Source organism: Lathyrus oleraceus, chromosome 2 (genome assembly GCF_024323335.1).
Source record: "Lathyrus oleraceus cultivar Zhongwan6 chromosome 2, CAAS_Psat_ZW6_1.0, whole genome shotgun sequence".
Classification (NCBI taxonomy): domain Eukaryota; kingdom Viridiplantae; phylum Streptophyta; class Magnoliopsida; order Fabales; family Fabaceae; genus Lathyrus; species Lathyrus oleraceus.
Window position 1 is genome coordinate 160,385,892 of NC_066580.1, and position 19,815 is coordinate 160,405,706.

The following is a 19,815-nucleotide window of genomic DNA, read 5'->3' on the forward strand; positions in this document are numbered from 1 at the left end:
GTGCAAGCATTCAAATTGTTTCATCATCTCAAATGACCTACAAACAGCAAGGGTTAGTGGACAAAGTAAATAGCAACACTCAAATGATGAGGCAACATCAACCATGGAGATTGGATGCTTGGTCCTGAAATACACAACTCAAATGTGAGTTCAAACCCCTAGGGCAAAGCCTAGGGTCAAAGGTGGAGAAAAAAGTCAAAACAGCAGCCAATCCTCAACATATAGCATATTTAATCCAGCATGAACATGTCCAAAAAAGGACCAAGCCAAAATCATCAAGCAAAGTCATTTCATGAGCAAGAGAAGGCAAAGGCAAATTCAAAGCTCACAATTGACCATCAAGAATCAAAATTCCCTATTAAAATAGAAATGACTCAAACAATTCTGGAAACAATTATGAGCATACAACATATCAAACACAATCATCATGCCAAAAATTATAAACAGAGGAGCTCAATTGGCAAGGCAATGAAAATGGAGAAGATCAACATCAATCTGTGTGACACACATTGTCACACCATATTAGCATGTGTATAAAACAAAAATGGAAAATGAGAAAAATGCATAATCAAGCCTCATAAATCACACAACATGTTGAGAATCAGCATACAAAATTTCATGTCAATTGGATGAGTATTGAGCATTTCACATCAATTTGAATGAGGCATGGTCCATTTGTATACATGTTCAATCAATTCATCACATTTTAATTTCCAGAAATGATAAAATCCTAAAATCCAACCCATAAAATTCTAGACATTTCAAGGATCATGTAGAAAAAAGTTGGGAATTAATTGGATTATTATTCTATTTTTGGTGATTTTTTGAAGATCATGGAAAAAATGAAATAAAAATTGAAATATCATGAAAATAATAAAAAGAATTGAATAAAATGGCAATAGCTTCAGCCGGATTCGAACCGTGCGCCTCAAAACGCACAACATCATTAAATGATGTGGCAATCCACATCATTGGTCCAAGCTTGCATGGAAGTAGTCAACGAGTACAGGCCAATGATAGTGCCAGCATGATGCACACGTAAGCACTAGCAAGCAAATGAATTAAACGAAACAAGTTGCAAGCAGGGATCGAACACGCACAGCTTCAGTGGATAGTGTTCAAACAGTAGCCATGCATGAATGAACCAGGAACCCTAACGCTACAGTGACCAAGGCCATGCACGGTGGTGCTAGCGGCGGAAACCACCGTCTTCGTCATGAAGACGGTGGTGAACAGTAACGCATGATATTTTTTTGCAGAATTGGCAAGTAAGTACACCAAACGATTCGTCTTGACCTAAGGAATCCAAATCTATCATTATTTCATCCTAAAACCTAATGTATAAAGCAAATCGAAGAGAATAAGATCTAACATCCAAACTTCTACTCAACATAACTCCATCAATATTGCACCAAATTTCATGTTCTTTATACCAGTGGAATCAGCAAGCAATGAACTACAAGATTATAGCAATAAAAACACGAATTAGGCTACTCGAAAATCTCACCTTCTGAAGCTTCAACAATGGTAGTGGTAGATTCTGGTGCCTAGCAATGTGTAGATCTCTTCTATCAACCTTGTTATCACTTCTGAAGCATGAATCAACTCTAGGAATGGCTTGGATCTAGCTAGATCTTCAAAACTCCATGTTCATGTTCATGTATGGAATTGCTTGATTCTTTACCAATTTTTGCAAATCAAGGCTTGATCTGTACCAAATGAATATCAGAGAACCAAAATATGGAAGAAAATTAAGGTGTTATGTGGAAGAATTTCAAATTTCAATGGAGAGAAAAATTTGGAGGGAAAAAGTTTGAGATCTAGAAATGATGAATCATCAAAATTCTGTTATGATTAGCTATTTATATGACATGTTAATCCATTTCCTAATCATGCTTAGGCTTGGCTAATTAAACTTTAATGAGAAAAGAGGTGTTATGCAAAATTTGGTTTTTTCACCCCATGCATGCAATCCCACGTGAACAGTAACAATGGCCATGCAATTTCACTTAAAATCCTCCTATGAACATGTTGGAATGGTTAAAAAGACCACATGATGCACCAATTTTGAATTCGTGATTTTCCCTCCAAAAATCACATGTATGCACCAATGACCATATGATGAAATTTCATGTAATGTGATGAATGATTTGGAAACTACATGTCATGAGAAGAATTATGCAAAAAGGAGCACTCAATTTGGAGTTATGAGTCAAAAGTTAAGGCGTTTTGAAGTTCCATGCACACTTGGCAATGATCTGATCATATCTCATCAACCATGCATCAGATACTCATGATCTTGGACTTTTTGGAAATGGGAGAGAAAGATCTTCAACTTTCATGTTGGACAAAATTTCATTTGAAGCTTCTTTGATGTTGGAAAGTCAAGTTGAAGTTGGTCCAAAAACTTGCCATTTTTGGAAACTTGAAATTACAGGTCACTTTCCATTTTGGGAAACTTTTGATCTGGCTCAAAATCTTCAAGGTAGATGTTTGACATGATTAATAAACCTCTTTGGGACATGAATGAAGTGTCTCAAACCATTTCTCCACCTCCTAGCCCTCAGTTGACTTGCAGTTGACTTTTATGGGCCCAAGATGACCTGAAACTGCACTGTGGACTTTGAGCCTCTAGCACTTGGTACACTGGCTTCAAAATGAACCTTGATTCATGTAAGCTCTCTAGAATAACCATAAGGCCTTTATCTCATGGAAATGCCTGGTCTCTTGCACAGATGAATTCTCTTGATACCAGTCTTGACTGATAAGATGCAAGGTACTATGCAATGTTAATGACCTAAAAATGAAATGAATGTACAAATAGGGGGTGCAAATTTGAGGTGCTACAGCGCGGACCATTTTTCCCTTCAAGTTCTAGGGATCTTTACCCTCTTGAAAGAACACACCTTCCAACAAAATGTTGTTAGGTTTATCCTTTAAGGGGAACCCAAGCTGACGGCGAGCCAAAATAGGGTTGTAGTTAATTCCACCACATGTACCAAGAAGAGGCACATTGGAGAATTCACTACAAGAGTCAATAATCTGGACACCATCATACACACGATTATACCAAAAGATATCATCATTAGTGAGAGACATGAGTCTCGTTCACCACAGTAGATATCCTTTGTTCTCCTTGAAGGTGAGCGTCTGAGGCAAGTGTGAAATAAATCACTTGTACAACAGAGGTAGACAACACACAATGAAACCACCGCCCTTTGAATTCCTCATATGCAAAGAGAAATAAGTGTCACCCAACAGAGTCGGAACGGGATTAAGAGTAGAGAAAATCCTAATAGCTTTCACATCCACAAAATTGTCGATGTTGGGGAATAACACTAGCCCATAGATGAGAAGTACAAATATAGATTCAATGGCGTCCTCACTTATGACCTTACCAAACAACATAGCTTGGGCAATGAGAAAATCAGATGGGAGACCTTGAATTCCACCTTTGGTAGTCATATGAGCAACAATGTCAGATACCTCCACGTGAAGCATGTCAACAATCTCTTGAGAAGACAGAATCTTCTCCAAACCACTGAACGACAACTGGTCAAGAATAGGTATACCCACAAGATAGGCATATTCCTCCAGCATAGGCAAAAGCTAGAAATCCGAAAAAGTGAAGCACCGATACAGAGGATCGTAGAACTGCACTAACACACTCATCAGACCTCCATCCACCTGAGTAGACAGAATAGGCAAGAGCTTCCCATGGCGAGCTTTGAACTCTAAGGGATCTAATACATAGGATGTCAAACTCCTTAACTCTTTCAAGTCGGGTTGTCTGAAACTGTACTTCTTTGTATTCCTTATTTGCTTATCCATGTCTGAAAATTTGCAAATTGACCTCTTAAGTTCCTTGAAAATTTTCTTGTTGATTATATGGATTCAAATGAATGCATGAATGCATGGATGCAACAATCACACTGAAGGATCAAGCAAGTCATGCCACACAAAGGTCACGGGATGGCTCAAGTCATCCTCAATATCAGTCATCCATTTTGGTGGATTATGGTTTACACCTTATCAACACCTAAGTTCCATTGATATTGAGGATATACGAGAACGGATTGACCGTGAATCAAGGGTTTGTTGGAAGTCACGAGCACGGAGTCTCGGTTAAGAACCACCCAAAGGGAGTGTACTATGGTTAAACCTGACAATCATGTTCTAAAAAGGTTCCCATAGTCATCATCTCATCTTTCGGATATTATCGGATAAACGACTACTCGTATTCCAAAAATATTCTCAAGAGAAACTCTTATGAGTGTAGTATCGCGTAACAATCGTATCAAATCTTACACTTGAACGATCTTTGCACTACGTCCTAAAATAGGCCAAGATGGGCTAGGTAATCTAAGGTCCCTGGCTTCTAAGGTTTATATTGGAAAGAGTAATGCCTAACCACGACTACTCGTGTGACATTATTGATCCCAACATGACCTTCACCAAGTGAATGGGCTTGCAAGTCAACTTGCTAAGGAATAACTCCACACAAGTCAACAAGACTATGCCATTCTTCTATCATAAGTGCACTCGAGTTCGGGTATAGAACTCATCTCACAAGAGACCACCAAGCACACAAGCAATTGATATATCAAGCAATTCATACATTACAAACAATACAATCATCCCAAATTTGCACAAAAATATGTCACAAAATAAATATAAACATACAATACAACAAGAAAAAAGTAGGCTAAACCCACTAGGAAGTATAATGACTCTCCCCAGCAGAGTTGCCACTTTTCTGTAGCGAGGTATTCGTTACCTTATGACTTATTGACTAAATCAAAAGTAAACATACAATTCAAGTCGCCACCGCACTTCTATTTATCCAAAGGAAAGGTTAGAAAGCGAACAAAAACCAAGTAAGAAGTTTTTTCAAATCAAAAACTAATAAAAATGTCAGAGATCTAGGTAAGGGGGTTGGTTATGAAATGGGAAGGTTTTAAGCACCCAAAACATCCTTAGTATTCTAAGGGAGCCCTTTTTGCAAGTGTGTATTGTAGGTTGGTATTTGTGAAAACAATATGTGCAAACAAGATTGGGGAGATGAGAAAAGAATGTACATTATATTTATAATTTTGTTGTTTGAATGGATAAACCCATTGCCTATGTACCATCACAAAGGTAGGATCAAAACCTCGTAGTTTGGGGTAAAAATCTTGAAAGATTGGTGAATTGATTTGATCAAAAGCCTTAAGGTCTTTTGTTATCAAAGAGAGAAAACTCAACCTAAACCAACAATCCACCATGTGAGGAGAGCTTCAACATACTAGTGAGGGATCCACCCTATAATAAGTATGGAAGACTTATAGTCCAATCACTAAGGATAGGTGAGGTTTATATCAACCACTATGATAACTCAAACCTATGGCTAATGTTTATGAAAAGTTTTAACAAAGGTGGCCATTGGAAACATAAAAATCAATTTGAAGTGAGTTGTATTTACAAGTTAAGTATTCATAAAATGCGGTCAAAGTTGACTTAAGGTTCATTCACAATGAGTATTTAATGAAAAGATTTTGGAAAGTCAAAGGCATAAGGCCTAGGTTTCTAGTTTGAAAATGATGTTAATGTTTGCACAAAATGAGTTTGGCTTGGGTTAGAGTGGAGAGAAGAAGAGAAGGGCTAGTCCTAAACATCCAAAGATATGAGAAGAGATAAAACCCTTGGAGTTCCTTTTCTTGAGATCATAAAGATGATTCAAGATGCTCCTTTCCTTTGGACTTAGCAATCAAACAAATATAGATTCAAGCTCCTAGGATCTCCATTTGGCTTGTCTCTCTTAACTTGGCTACTCATGACAATGGTCCTTCTTACTATCTCAAGATGGAATCCCTATCACACAAGAACAAACATAAAAAAGTTCACAACATAATAAGAGAAATGGATAGAGAATGAGTTTAGATTAGGGGTCCTATGAAGTCAACTTTCAAATTTAGCATTCTAAAGACATGAGGCCTAGTTTCTCTTCAACAAATTTAGCATTCTAAAGGCATGAGGCCTAGCTTCTCTTGAACTCCTTTAAGCATAGGTAAGGTCCTAATTCTAATTCCTTTCTCCTTTTTGCATTGGGTTCACTCAAACAAAGACAAAATAAACACAAAGCAACAATATATTTATATATAATAATGAGCTCAAATGAGCAAAAGGAAAATGACATAAACATAAAATATAAGCTCAAGTGAACAAAGTAAGAAGCAATATGAATAAATGAGCAAGGAATTAAATTGCATTAAAGTAAATTGCAAGAAATTAAATTATTGAATTAAAGTTAGTAGTTAGTGGTTAATGTTAGTGTGTCATAAGACAATTTAGCGATATGTTAAGCAATCGTAAGTGGACTAATGTAGTAGTCACACCTATGTGAGGCCGGTCAATAAAACTATAGGCAAATAAACATAAGTTAGAGATCATGACTAGTAAGCCAAGCTCCTACAACTTGTTATGCCAAAAGAAAAGAAGAAAAGCCTTGTATGGATTTTAGGTTCTTTGCTTGATTAAGAAGTAACCTATCTTGGACACAAAGCAACCCACTTGATCTTTGATCAAGTTGAGTTTGATTTGGATCAAAGAAGGTTAAGCCTCTCATATGTCAAGACTAACCACAAATCATTAACTCATTGGCCAAAATAAAAAGAAGAAGATGAAGATGAAATGAAATGAAATAAAGGGAGAATTCAAATGACATAATCAAAACACAATGATCAGATGTGAATTAAATCATCATTAACCAATGTAAAACAGAAGAAAAATGAAGATTAGAAGTCAAACATATTTTTTGGTTTTTTTTGGAATTAAAATAAATGCAAAATTAAAATGGTTAAAACATGATCAAACCTCAAATTCAATTCAAATTAACTTGGATAAGTCCAATTGGATCATCATAGGTCTAACATGGTCAAACAAGGTTTGACAAATTTTCTCAACATTTTTTGAAAACAGAAACTATTTTAAAACAATTAAAAACAAAGAAAAATAACACAAATGAATTAAAATCTCAAATAAATCTCAAATAAATTAAGAAATTGATGAGAATATTTTTCATAGACTTATCATGATCCATATGTGTTAAGAAAATATTTTTGGAATTTTTGGATATCAAAAAGTATTTAAAATGAATTAAAAACTATTGAAAACAAAATAATTCATAAAAAAATATTAAATGAAGTCACAAAAATAATTAAAAATCAGATTATGAAACTAGATTTTTCAAGAATTTTTTTGCCATTGGTCTGATATTTTTATGACTTCAAATAAAGTAGTTATAAATTTTTGAAAATAAAAGAATTAAAAGAAAATAAAATAGAAAAATAGAAAATATGACAAAACCAGGAGCGCTGGATCTAGTTCATTAAATGACATGGACACATCAGGCGGTCCAAAAGCGCGCTCCCACCATAGTCATTAGTCAAGCGCATCCCAAAGTGTATTAAAATAAGTCAATAAAATGCATGGCTGAGATTAGAACGTGTGAGCCTCATCCAAGGGCCTAGGTTCAACCACGTGGTGATGGTGGTGGAAACCACCATCTCCTCCGGTGGACCAACCAACTCCGTCCACCAGTTGCAGGTTTTTGAACCTTAACCAAAACACACGAGCCAGGTACCAAAATGAAGTTGGGGTGATGTACATCACCCATGTAACCTTGGATTGTCCTCAAGATTTCTATCAAGTGAGAAATCTGAGCTTGAAATTCAAGTTATGCTAACTAAAATACTTCAAAACATGAAATCAAGACCACCACTGGCCTGCCTCTTGCTAGAGGATTTCAGAAAATAGTTTGAACACAAGAAATTCACATTGTATGATGAGATTCAGGTCAAAACAGTTTGATAAGATACCTTTGAAGGGCAGCTTTGTGCAGCACGATCTACTCAAACTCTTGCTTCCAATTTGATCAGGAGGTGATGAGGATGCAAGGCTTAGGAATTGAAACTTAAAGATCAACTGATTGTGTTGCAATTCAAGTTTGAAATTGAGAAATAAAAATCAGAATTCCTTTTAGTATGGTTGGGTTTTGATTTCAGCAGAGCTTCAGATCACCATAAGGTTGAGATTTGAATGAGGGAGAGCATGTATTTATAGTTGAAGCTGATGCCAAGTGAGGAAATACTCGTGTGCATGAAGCTTTGGGTCCTCCATGCATGGGCCTGTACAGGCGCATGTAAGGCCCAAACTTGAGTGTAATCACAAGCTGAGATCATTTGAAGTTGAAATGGACGTGCATTATGAGCTGCATTGGCTTGTGCATGAAATTATAAAGTGAATTGCACAATTAGACATAAATGTTAAGCCATTCGAAAATCACACATGACAAATTCAAACATGGTGGTGTGAGTAATGGTTGGAAAGATCTTGACATAAGGAACAAAAGCTATATTGGGAAAAAATCCATTTGGAGTTTAGAAATTTGTAAAAACCGGCCTTGAAGTTTGAGGTACAAAACATGTATAAGTTTCCTTTGAAATTTTTTCCCAAAAGTGACCAACTTCAAGCCCTTATTTTTCAATCATTCAAGCCTCAAATGGAAAAACATTCAACATGAAAGTTGTAGATATTTTCGAGATGATCAATTTAGACTTAAATATTTCATCATTTGGATTTTTGATAAGACAGGTATGGGCAATTGAAGTTGGACATTTTCCACATTCAATGGTTTTGGTCCAAAGTGACCTATAATGTTTTGTATTATGACATGTGTTTATTTTAGGATTATGAAATTTTGTCCAACATAAAATTTTAAGTAGGCATCTTAGTATTTCCAATGAAATTTGTCTCACCACAAAATCATAAAAAATAAGGATGTTAGGTCCTTGGGAAGTTGACCCAAAATTAGGGTTTCAGTCAAAATGACCTATAATGTTTTGAAATGAATGATGACCTTCAAGTTTCAAATGGATTTTTTATGAACATGAAATTTTTTCATATCGTTCTTAAGAACATTTGTTCTCTTGGGGTCATCTTCATTTGACAAACACATAAAAAGTTAGGTCTCAGTGGATCTCAGTTTAGTCAGATGACTTGACTGGTCGACTTCTCAAGGCCAAACCTCAAATCTTGATGAATAAATGATGGAGGATACTCACATAGGCTCATATATGCATAAAATTATGAATTAAAGAACTTCCCTTGATTTAATTTTATCATAGGATAAGGTTGCTTCATGAGCAATGCACAATCAATGCACAGATGAATTTAGGGTTTCCTTGGGAAACAATCCTCAAGCCCTTTGGTTTATCTTGATCAAATTGGCAAATTGAGATACTTGGGGGACATATATGATGATTAAGAGCTTTTTGGACCATTTTCATGCTTGTTTTCATCTTCATCTGGCCACTTCATTGAGCTTAGGAGCCTCCTAGGAGCAAGGGATCTCATGATTGCTTAAGCTTCAAAACAACAAAGGTTAGTCACATATTTTTGTGCTTTTGGTTAGTAAACAAAATAATAAAAGCAATAATATACAATTCAAGCATGCTTGGTGGTCTCAAACCAACTCACACAAGTCCCAACCCAAGGGTAAAGGAGCCACACATGCTATGATCCTTGAGGCAATGCAATGAGCAAATGATATGATGCCATGAGGGATCTTAGGGTCAAAATTAGGGTCTTACACTCTACCACTTTTTCCATGAAATTCAATTCAAAATTGACACAGGGGGTTATTAGTGTTTCATGTATAACAATTTTATTGCAATCTTTTTCCTTATAATTGACTAAGTTAGAGAAGACGCCCCCTTAGAATTTATTTTGCTTAATATATGCAGGATTTGTACCTTGTTAAGTTTATCCATGATGACTTTTATCCTTTCCCAGTATTGTTGCATGATTGTATATTTTTCTTAGTACTTCCCTTTAGTTTTTATATAAATAAGTGTGAAGCATATTTTTTTATCAGTTCCTCGCTTCCCATCTCAAAGTTGATTCATAATATGGATAGGCAAGCCTCGTATTTCTCAGGATTATTGGAAGTAGGAAATTAAAAACTTATCACGACATCTAGGGTAAGGCCCCACTTGATCTTTATAAGAGATATGATCCATTTCCTTTGAAATTAGTTTATCCATCGACTAATATCATCCACTACGAATGGGGGGGGGGGATGATTCTTCGGATGGTGTGTCTGTAATGAAATCATCTGATGTCTTGTCTTTAAGCACCTTTTGCGATTCGTAGGCGATATGAATTTTGGAGTTTGACAACCCATTTTTTCATTCTTACGTCTAGGTTGGTTTGTAAAATACTTTTCTAATTAGGTAATCTGTTTGTACTAACTTATGGGTCATTTTTAGGAGGATCAAAACAATTTTCTCCATATATTTATATCGTACCTTCGACCTTTTTAATACTTTACTAATTAAATATACTGGATTTTGAGAAGCATCATTTTCTTTTACTAATACAACCCTTATGGCTTCTATCGATACATATAAGTAGATAAAAAGAGTTTCACCCTCTTCATGTCGGACTAGAATAAGCAATTGAGACAACATCTCTTTGGGCTTTGGAAAAAAGGTCTCACATTTTGAGTTTTACTCAAAGGTGACCCTTCCTCAATATCTTGTAGAATGGTGAGATAAAATTGGCGAACTTGGAGATGAATCTTGAAAAAAGTGAATAGCACCTTGTGTTAGTTGCTGAATCCCATTTTTGGTCTTTGCGATTGCCATGTAGATCATGACCTGGAACTTTTTCAGATTGACTTTTATTCCCTTCTCAGTAAGTTAGAATCATAAAAACTTATCAATTTTAACACCAAACGCGCACTTGTATGGATTCCAGTGCATGTCGTGCCTCCTAACCTCTTTGGAAAGGGCTTTCAAATAAGTTGTGTGTTTCGTTCCTTAACAAATTTAATAGTCATATGTATACCTTTTGCATGTTGCCTATCTGGTCTTTAAAAACCTTGTTCATCATCCTCTAGTAAGTTTCTCTCCCATATTTTAGGTTGAATGACATCACTTTGTAGAAGAAATTTCATGCCTCTTTCATGAACCTTGTTTTACTGCAATCGTTTGGGTTCATCAAGATATACTCATAACTTTAGTAGATAACCATAAACGAAATAATTTTGAACTTTTATGAGTTTCCCACCAAATTGTCAATGTTCGATAGGGGTAAGTGATCGGTAAATTAACAAGTGTATTAATATGCTAATGCAGTAATATCGGGAAATCATGGAATATCGATCTACAGGAATGCATGATGATATAGGGTTTAAGTTTCACTTTAATTAAACAAACGTAATAGGGATTGATCCGCTGTCGCTTCACGGGTCAAAAACAAGTAATATAGGTGGTTTCAATTCAATTAAAAAAAAGTGATTATAAAAAGTGATTATGAAATAATTTGATCTACTATTTTTATTTCCTACTTTATCATTGGTTAATATGATTTCCATGCCCTAAGCAGATTCTAATTCCTTTTCGATTACAGTAACAATAGCAGGTGCATTGATACTAATATTGATATGTGTTCCTAATTTCTGAATTAAGCAAATGGGTTAAGCACACACAAATTAAGCAAACACGGTTATAGAACATATATCAATCGAAATTAATAAACACATATTCTATAGAACTTGAATAAATCATATAAGACATAGAACAAAATATTGAAAAAGAAATGACATTTGATTGAAAATTAAGAAACCTCAAAGTATTGGCGGAAACAGATTACAACAGATCAATCTTGTTAACTTTAGTTCTCCATGCAATCGTATAAGAAATATTGTATCGTGAAAATTTAGAATAGTATTACTGTAGCAGTGAAAGACCTAATATAATAAAAAGGGAAATTCAGGCTATTGTGGGATCCGACCCGAAAATTGCAAAAATCGACCCAAACTAACTATTTTAATTAAGTCTGGAACTTTAACAAATTAGTAGACCCTCCTTCACATCGAATCTGCTTTTTACTTAAACATTAAACTTGTATCTCTTTCTCTTATATTTCCAACGCATATTAGAACGCGTTAATCTGACTCATATAACTCAAGTTATGATCTGCATAGTGATAAGGTATCAAATAACTATTTATGCTGAAAATAAAGTACAAAAATAAAATAAAGTCAAAAATAATTTTAAATATAAAAAAACACTAAAATAGTAAAAATAATAGAATAAACTATATAGTTTCCTAAGTACAATAGTAGAAGAAGGTGCATCAAAATCCAGTGCTCAAATTCCCCCACACTTGAAGTTTTGCACTCCGAGCAAAATTATAAATTCAAAACTTAAAACAGAAAAAACAAAAACAAACAAAACATGTAATTTCAAAGGTTATCAAGATACAATGTGCAAGAAAAATTCTAAGTTTAAACCTCAAGAAGTGACATTAGTAAGTAACTCTTTTGAGACATTCAAAGCAAATATGAAAAATAGATTACCAAAGAGTACATCGGAAGCAGCAAGATCCTCACAAGATAAAATTCACTCAACTCTCAAGTATTTAGATTAACTGTTTACACTCAAAGTACATCATAAAAGAAAGTACTATCATAAGCTTGAAAAGACTCTAATATTCATAATTGAATTACATGCACACAAAGATCAAAAACACTTTTATTCGGTTGTAATTTGACCAAGGTACGGGTGAGATAAATCCTAAAGGGGTACTAAGGTAAAATTCAAAGGGTCTAAAGAAAATTGAAAAAGCTTGGGAGTTGAACTAAAAATATTTCGTTAACTTTCAAACATTAACTTCTCAACTATTTTTCTTATCTTTTATCTTTTTCTTCTCTTTATTTATTTTTCAAAACAGATGGAATATGTAATGACATCATTCTTTTCTTTTTCAATTTTTTTCTTTTGTTCTGCCAACTTTTTTTTAATCAAATATCACAACTATAATTATTCAACCCCACACATTGCCAACAACACTCTTTCAACCCTATGAATGGGCGATGACATTTTTTTCAGTTTTAGACTTGTAATGATTTTAAACAAAGAATGAGATAATAGGGTCAAGGGGTTTTCAAACAAGGCATGATATTATTCAGGGTTGGTTTTTTGGCTACTGGCTAAAAATTAAACAAAACAAAAACAAGTTGTCTTTATCATATCAATGTGCATAAGTAAACAAAAGGTTTCAACAAGAGTCAATTCAAGTTCTAGAGACTAACAAACATGAGTGAAACACACAAAAAAATATGGATTTTTGAATGTTATCCATTAAAAGACTCAAAACCTCACAAGGTTAATTTATCTACCACAAATGATGTATAATTTAGAGTTTAGTCCTACATACCATACTAAGAATGGACAAAAAGAATCAATCATATCACACCATAAGTCTTTAATCAAGGAAACAGATAAATACTCACAATTGCAACTCGAAAACCACAGAAAAAACATGTCATTTTTAAAATAAAATAAAACAAGTAAGTAAATAAAAAACAAGAAAACACGCAAGTAAATGATTTCATCCCCCAAACTTAAGACACACATTGTCCTCAATGAAAGAACATAAATATAAAATAAGAGAGAATAAAGATAGGAAACAATACACCATAGGAGTCAAGACGGATAGATGACCACATAAGCAGCTTTTCTCAAAGAGAGCTCTTTTACAGTATCTTCTTCCAAAGTAGGGCTCTCATGGATTAGCTTAAAGCGATGTCCATTGACTTTGAAACTTTTATCAGTGTCTCCATTTTTTATTTCTAGGTTAAAAAACATTCTTCTATAGGTGAAAGTATCGAATGGACAAATGAAAGTGGTATTGTTTTTGTCCTCTGGTACAATATAGATATCATTTTTCACAACATGCAAGATTAATGGATTAAATCGCCTTTGGGGCGACCTCACTACTTTTGCTTCTTCTTCATGTAAGACCAGATTCATACACATTGATGAGATAATACCAGGAATCTCAGTAAATGTCCATCCAATTACCTTCTTATGCTCCCTCAATACCTGTAACAACTTTTGTTCCTGTTCATATTCAAATTTAAATGAAATTGTTACAGAATTTTTTTCATTAAATTCTAAAAATGCAGAGAATGACTTTAGCTCTAAAGTAGATGGTTTTTCAATGAATGGTAACATTTTGGCAGCAGGAACTACATTTACACATGCAACATCAACTTTATCAGTAAAAATCTCATAAAAAATATCAGAAGAATATCAACATGTAAAGCAGCTTCAATTTCAGCACAAACTGAACATAAGTGAGTATCGGTACAAACATCACAAGTATAAGTGTCATCAAAATCAGACAATGAAGGGAAATTAGTAAAAAGTGAATCAGTTGCAGCAAGTTTTCTTAAGATTCTATTTTGATCAGTCATGATATGATTATTAAATTCAAAATCAGAATCAAATAAATATAGAATCAAATAAAATCACTATCAAATATTAAAAAATCAATAATAAAATCAAAATTAGAGTAAAATTAACACATAATCAAATCACTATCAAATCAAACTAATAAAATCACTAGTAAAATCTAATGAAAAACACGATTAAAATAAAATCTAAAAATTATGAAAATTTGACTAAAAATCAAATAAAATCATATAACGAATCTACAATTTTTGTTTGGATTTTTTTGAGAATAGAAAAATAGAAAAATAAGGAGTCTGCGATTTTGAGGGTCAAAATAGCTTAGAAGTCTCTTTAAGTGGAGTACTATTTCTTGAATTTTTTCTGATTTTTTAGAATTTTTTTTTGAGCAATTCAGAACAGTAGCTTACAGAGTCATCTAATAGGCTGCTGGGATTGTTACACCATTATAATGTAACCCTGAAAATCAACAAACAAACAAAATACAAAACAAAACAAATTTCTAACAAGACTCTAATTTAGGATTCTAAAATTAGTTAATATTATCAAAGAGTCTGCGGCAACGACACCAATTTGACCCTCTATCGCACACGAGTCAAAAACGAGTAATTAATAACGGTACTTTAGGGAATTGACACTCGAGTATTGTATCGCGGGGACTCTTGACAAATTAACCAAATAATAAAATGAAATAGGGGGTTTCAATTAGATTAAGAATAAGTGATTATAAAAAGTGATTATGAAATAAGTTGATTTACTGTTTTGGTTTCCTAACTTATCATTGGTTAATATAATTTCCATGCCCTAAGCGAATTCTAATCCCTTTTCGATTACAGTAACAATAACAAACACATTGATACTAATATATGATATATGTTCCTAATTTCTGAATTAAGCAAACGAGTTAAGCAAACACGAATTAAGAAAACGTGATTATGGAATATATATCAATCGAAATTAATCAACATATATTCTATAGAACTTGAATAAAGCATATAAGACATAGAACAAAATACTGAAAGGGAAAAGACATTTGATTGAAAATTAAGAAACCTCAAAGTATTTGCGGAAACCGATTACTGTAGATCAACCTTGTGAACTTTAGTTCTCCATGCAATCGTCTAAGCAATATTGTATCATGAATAATCAGAGTAGGATTACTATAGCAGTGAAAGACCTAATATAATAAAAGGGAAATTTGGACCCTTGTGGGATCCGAACCGAAAATTACAAAAACCGAAACAAACTAACTATTTTAATTAAGTCTGAAACTTCAACAAATTATTAGACCCTCTGTAGCGATAAATTCATAACCATCAAGCTATGGATAAGCTAGACGTCAATTAAACCAGAGTCGCCACCGCGCTTTTATTGTTTTCAAGGGAAAAGGGAAAAGTACGAACAAAACCCAAAGATAAGAAGTTTTCAAATCAAAATAATAAAATGCCAGAGATTACAGGTAAGGGGGTTGGTTACACAGAAGGAAGGTGTTAGCATCCAAAGTGTCCTAGGTACTCCTAGGGAGCCCTTTTTTGTGTGCAAATGTATTTCTGTACAAAATGATGTTTGCAATAAAATAGAGAGGAGGGATGAGAAAAGAGTTCATTAATTATATTTTTGTGTTTGACAAGACCTTCGGACTTGTGCCTACGTACCAACATAAAAATGAGGGATCAAAACCTCGTAGTTTGTGCTATAAATTTCAAAGTGAATGAGTTTATTTTAACAAAATTTTAAGTTTAACAAAGGCACAAAAGGCCTAAAAAGGTTTGAATGAGTGTTAGTTCTTTTTGTCTTTTAAAATTTTTAAGTCAAGTATAGTTAAGTTCATTTACAAGTTTGATTAAGAAAAGAGTTTTTAAAATGCAATGGCATAAGGCCAAAGTTTCTAATTTTTGCAATATAGTCTAGGTTTTAGAAATCAGAAGCAAAGAAGATTTTAAAAGGGGGGAGAGATTTGAAATTAAATAAGTGGGGAGGAGATGAAGAGACTAATCTTAAGGATAAATTTAAAAGTTAAGAGTTGAAAAGATCTGACCAATGAGCTGCAATTCAATAGACAAGAATGTCATATAGAAACCCAAATTTCCCTTGGAATTTAGAATCAAGAAATATCAATACACAAATAGCAAGATGAAGAGCAAGGCGTCAAAAAAAGATAGCCATATCCAAGCTTAGCAACTCCATGATCTTCTTCATAATTCCCCATGTATCAGATGACTTCAAAGATATGCATTAGACACAGGTTCAAAATAACAACTTCAATATGATCATGTTGCAGATGAACTCCAATGGATCTTCAATAATGTATCAGATGAAAGTTCACTTCACAAGCAATTGGTTTCATGAAAGTTGGCATTGGCTAAGTCCTTTGCATATGGAGTGTTGCCTAATTCTAAGTCCAATGTCTCAGAGCAAACCAACAGTCCACACAAAATGTCTTTTAGGATTTTTTTTCTTATTATGTACATTAAGGTCAAAAGACCACAAACAAACAAGTATATACAAACACAATATATTCACAAAGTATGGCTCAAGTGAGCAAAGTGAAAATGACATTAAAGTAAACAAATTGAATGGTATGAATAATGGCAAATGAATAAAGACTTAAAATTAAATTGCATAAAAGTAAATGTCTTGAAATTAAATGTTAGTTGTTATTTTATTAGAAGCTAGTAGTGCTTTTGCTTTGGTTTTGTTTAAGTCATTCTTTGGAGAACACTCAACCCACTTATCACAAGCATGGATCCTTGAATCAAGACATCTTCCAAAGGAAGGAAAAAAGGCCAAGTTTCCACACAATACCATGAAAGAGGGGAGACTTAAAATCTCACTTACTAGAATGTTATGCCTTTTATGTCACAAATTTAGTGCTATGTTAAGCAATCGTAATTGGAATTATGTAGAATTCACAACTATTTGAGGTCGGGCAATAGAAATTTTAGTGTTAATGCATGTTAGAGACATGGTATTATGAACCATGCTCCTAAAACATACCACACTTAAAAAGAATATGCAAAATGGTGGATTTAATCTCATCCACACTCATGTTGATTTTTCAATCAATTAGCCTTAGGATATGGAGATATCATAGGTCCATGACTTGAATGAATAGAGAAGGGGAATGAGATGAAGAGGGAGGGGAAATGAAATCAACACAAATTGGTCAAATGAGGACTTTTATCAAATTAAAATCATTCATTCATTTTTGGAGATGAAATATGCATTTCATTAATCCCCTAAATCCAATGAAATGCTCAACATAATTTATTTTGCAATTAAGCAATTAAAATCAATTAAATAATGCATTAAATTAAATTATGGTTTGTCAAATTCCTAAAATCTCATCAAAACACCAAAGAAATGGCCATGAGATTTATCATAGGTCAAACAAGGTCAAAGGACCTTGGAGAAAAAATTTCATAATTTTTAGAAACTTAAAAGTATTTTTAAACAATTAAAAACATTCACAAAATCAATTAAATCATGAAAAGTATTAATAATGATCCAAAAAATAATTTTAATTCAGAAAATGAAAGAGGAATTTATTTAAATTTTTTGGTGAAACTCTCATTTTTTTTGGATCAATATTAAAATTAATATGAATTAATGAAAATAAAACAAATAAAATGAAAACAAATAATCATAAAAAACGTTGACCACTTGATCTCCCTCATTAATTGAGGTGGCATATTAAGTGGTCACAAACGCGCAATCCACAATGGTCTTTAGTCGACGCGCCACAACAATGGTCATTCAAACCAACGCGTGAGATTATTTCATTTCAAAAGGATCATATGGTTCTGAACCTGCCAACTCACCACCGGAGCTACAGCTCCGGTCTCCTTCTCCGGTGAGCTTCACCGGACTGGTTTAGCCACAACCATCACCAAAATTAAAAAGAAGGATATGATTTAATTCCACGTTAACCATTAGATTAGGTGCTAACCTAGTTCTTCCAGTCAAATCAAACCCATGATTAAAATCGGTCAAAAGCAATTTTGATCAATTAAGTCCTTTGAACTTGTATAATGCCACAGTCTAGTTTGAGCAATACCTTTGGTAACTTAATAAGACTTTTTTTCTAAGCTGTGGAGCTTGAAGCCTCAAGTCAAGATTCTCAATCAAGGCATCCTCAGTCATACCAAGCAACAAATTATACAAATGCTTCAAAGGTGGCATCTTCAAAAACTTGTCAAATCAAAGTTGGAATTGTGTGGCACGAGCCTTAAGCAATAGAGAAGGGATGGGACTGGAGAATTCCTATCCCATTCTGAGTATCTTTGGGTATGGGGCGTATGACCTAGCGCTCATCGTATTCACCTCTATTCATAGACCTTAATGCAATTCGAGTCAAACGATTGATAAGTTCTTCATCAATACAAGAAATAACAAAGATTATCCTCTCTCCACTTGAAAGTTAAGACGAGAATTACACACCATGAGCCTTAAGTGGTATAGAACGAATGAGACTGGAGCTTTCCTACACTCATTTTGGATATCTTTGGGTGCGAGACGTTTGGCTCATTGCTTAACGTATCCGCCTTTACTCATAGACTTTAGTGTGATTATTATCAAGTAACTATCAAGTCTATTCAACTCTCTCAATCATTCAACACATTCTTTAACCTCTATCATCTTGTTTTCAGTCATAGTAGGCTGAAATACGAATGCTCTGAATTCCTTATTGTACTATAAGGATACGTAGGAAGGAGAATCCAAATTCTTCACGAGCTATCTTATTTATCAATCTACCTTATCTACTATTACCCTATTTATCAATGAATCATTCTTTATTCATTCAATCATACCATCTTTTTGAGATCAATCATACTTATCCTTGGACTACTTGTCTATCCTTTTTGAATGTCTTAACGACAGTCCATCTCTTCAATCGAGAGTTGTTTGGGCTAAAACCTCAAACACTTAATCCGGTTTTTCTTTTCAGCTTTACCTTATAGTGACGGCCTGCTGGTCCACGTGTTGGTAAATTCCTACCTTGCTCTTCGATTCAGAGTCTATCTCCTTCTTGGATCCAAGACACTATTCTCCTTTGATCTCGAACTATGTGTTTCCCCAGCAATTGATGTGCTATTCTTTGTACTTCCGTACTACAAGCATTCCTTGAAGCAGTGTTTGTCTTGTGAGCCCCCGTTGCTTAGACAAATGTCTCTCTCTCTTTATTCTCGTGGTTCTGAACTACGATTGCTCTGATTTTCTCATTGCACAAGGAGAATACGTAGTCACGAGGATGATAATCCTTGGCGAGCATACTTCTAATTATTCTTTATTTCTCCTTAGGGCACCACTCATATCTTTCACTATTCATTATCTACCTTAGATCATAAACCATCCACCCAATGACATATTATTTCTTTGTCATTGAAATACACTTTCTTTGGAATTCCATATACATCCTTTTAGGACACCTAATGCAGTCCGCCTTTCTACCTAGAGTTGTCTGGGCTACAACCTCAAACACTTAATTCCTTCTTTTTTGGCTAAACACCCTATA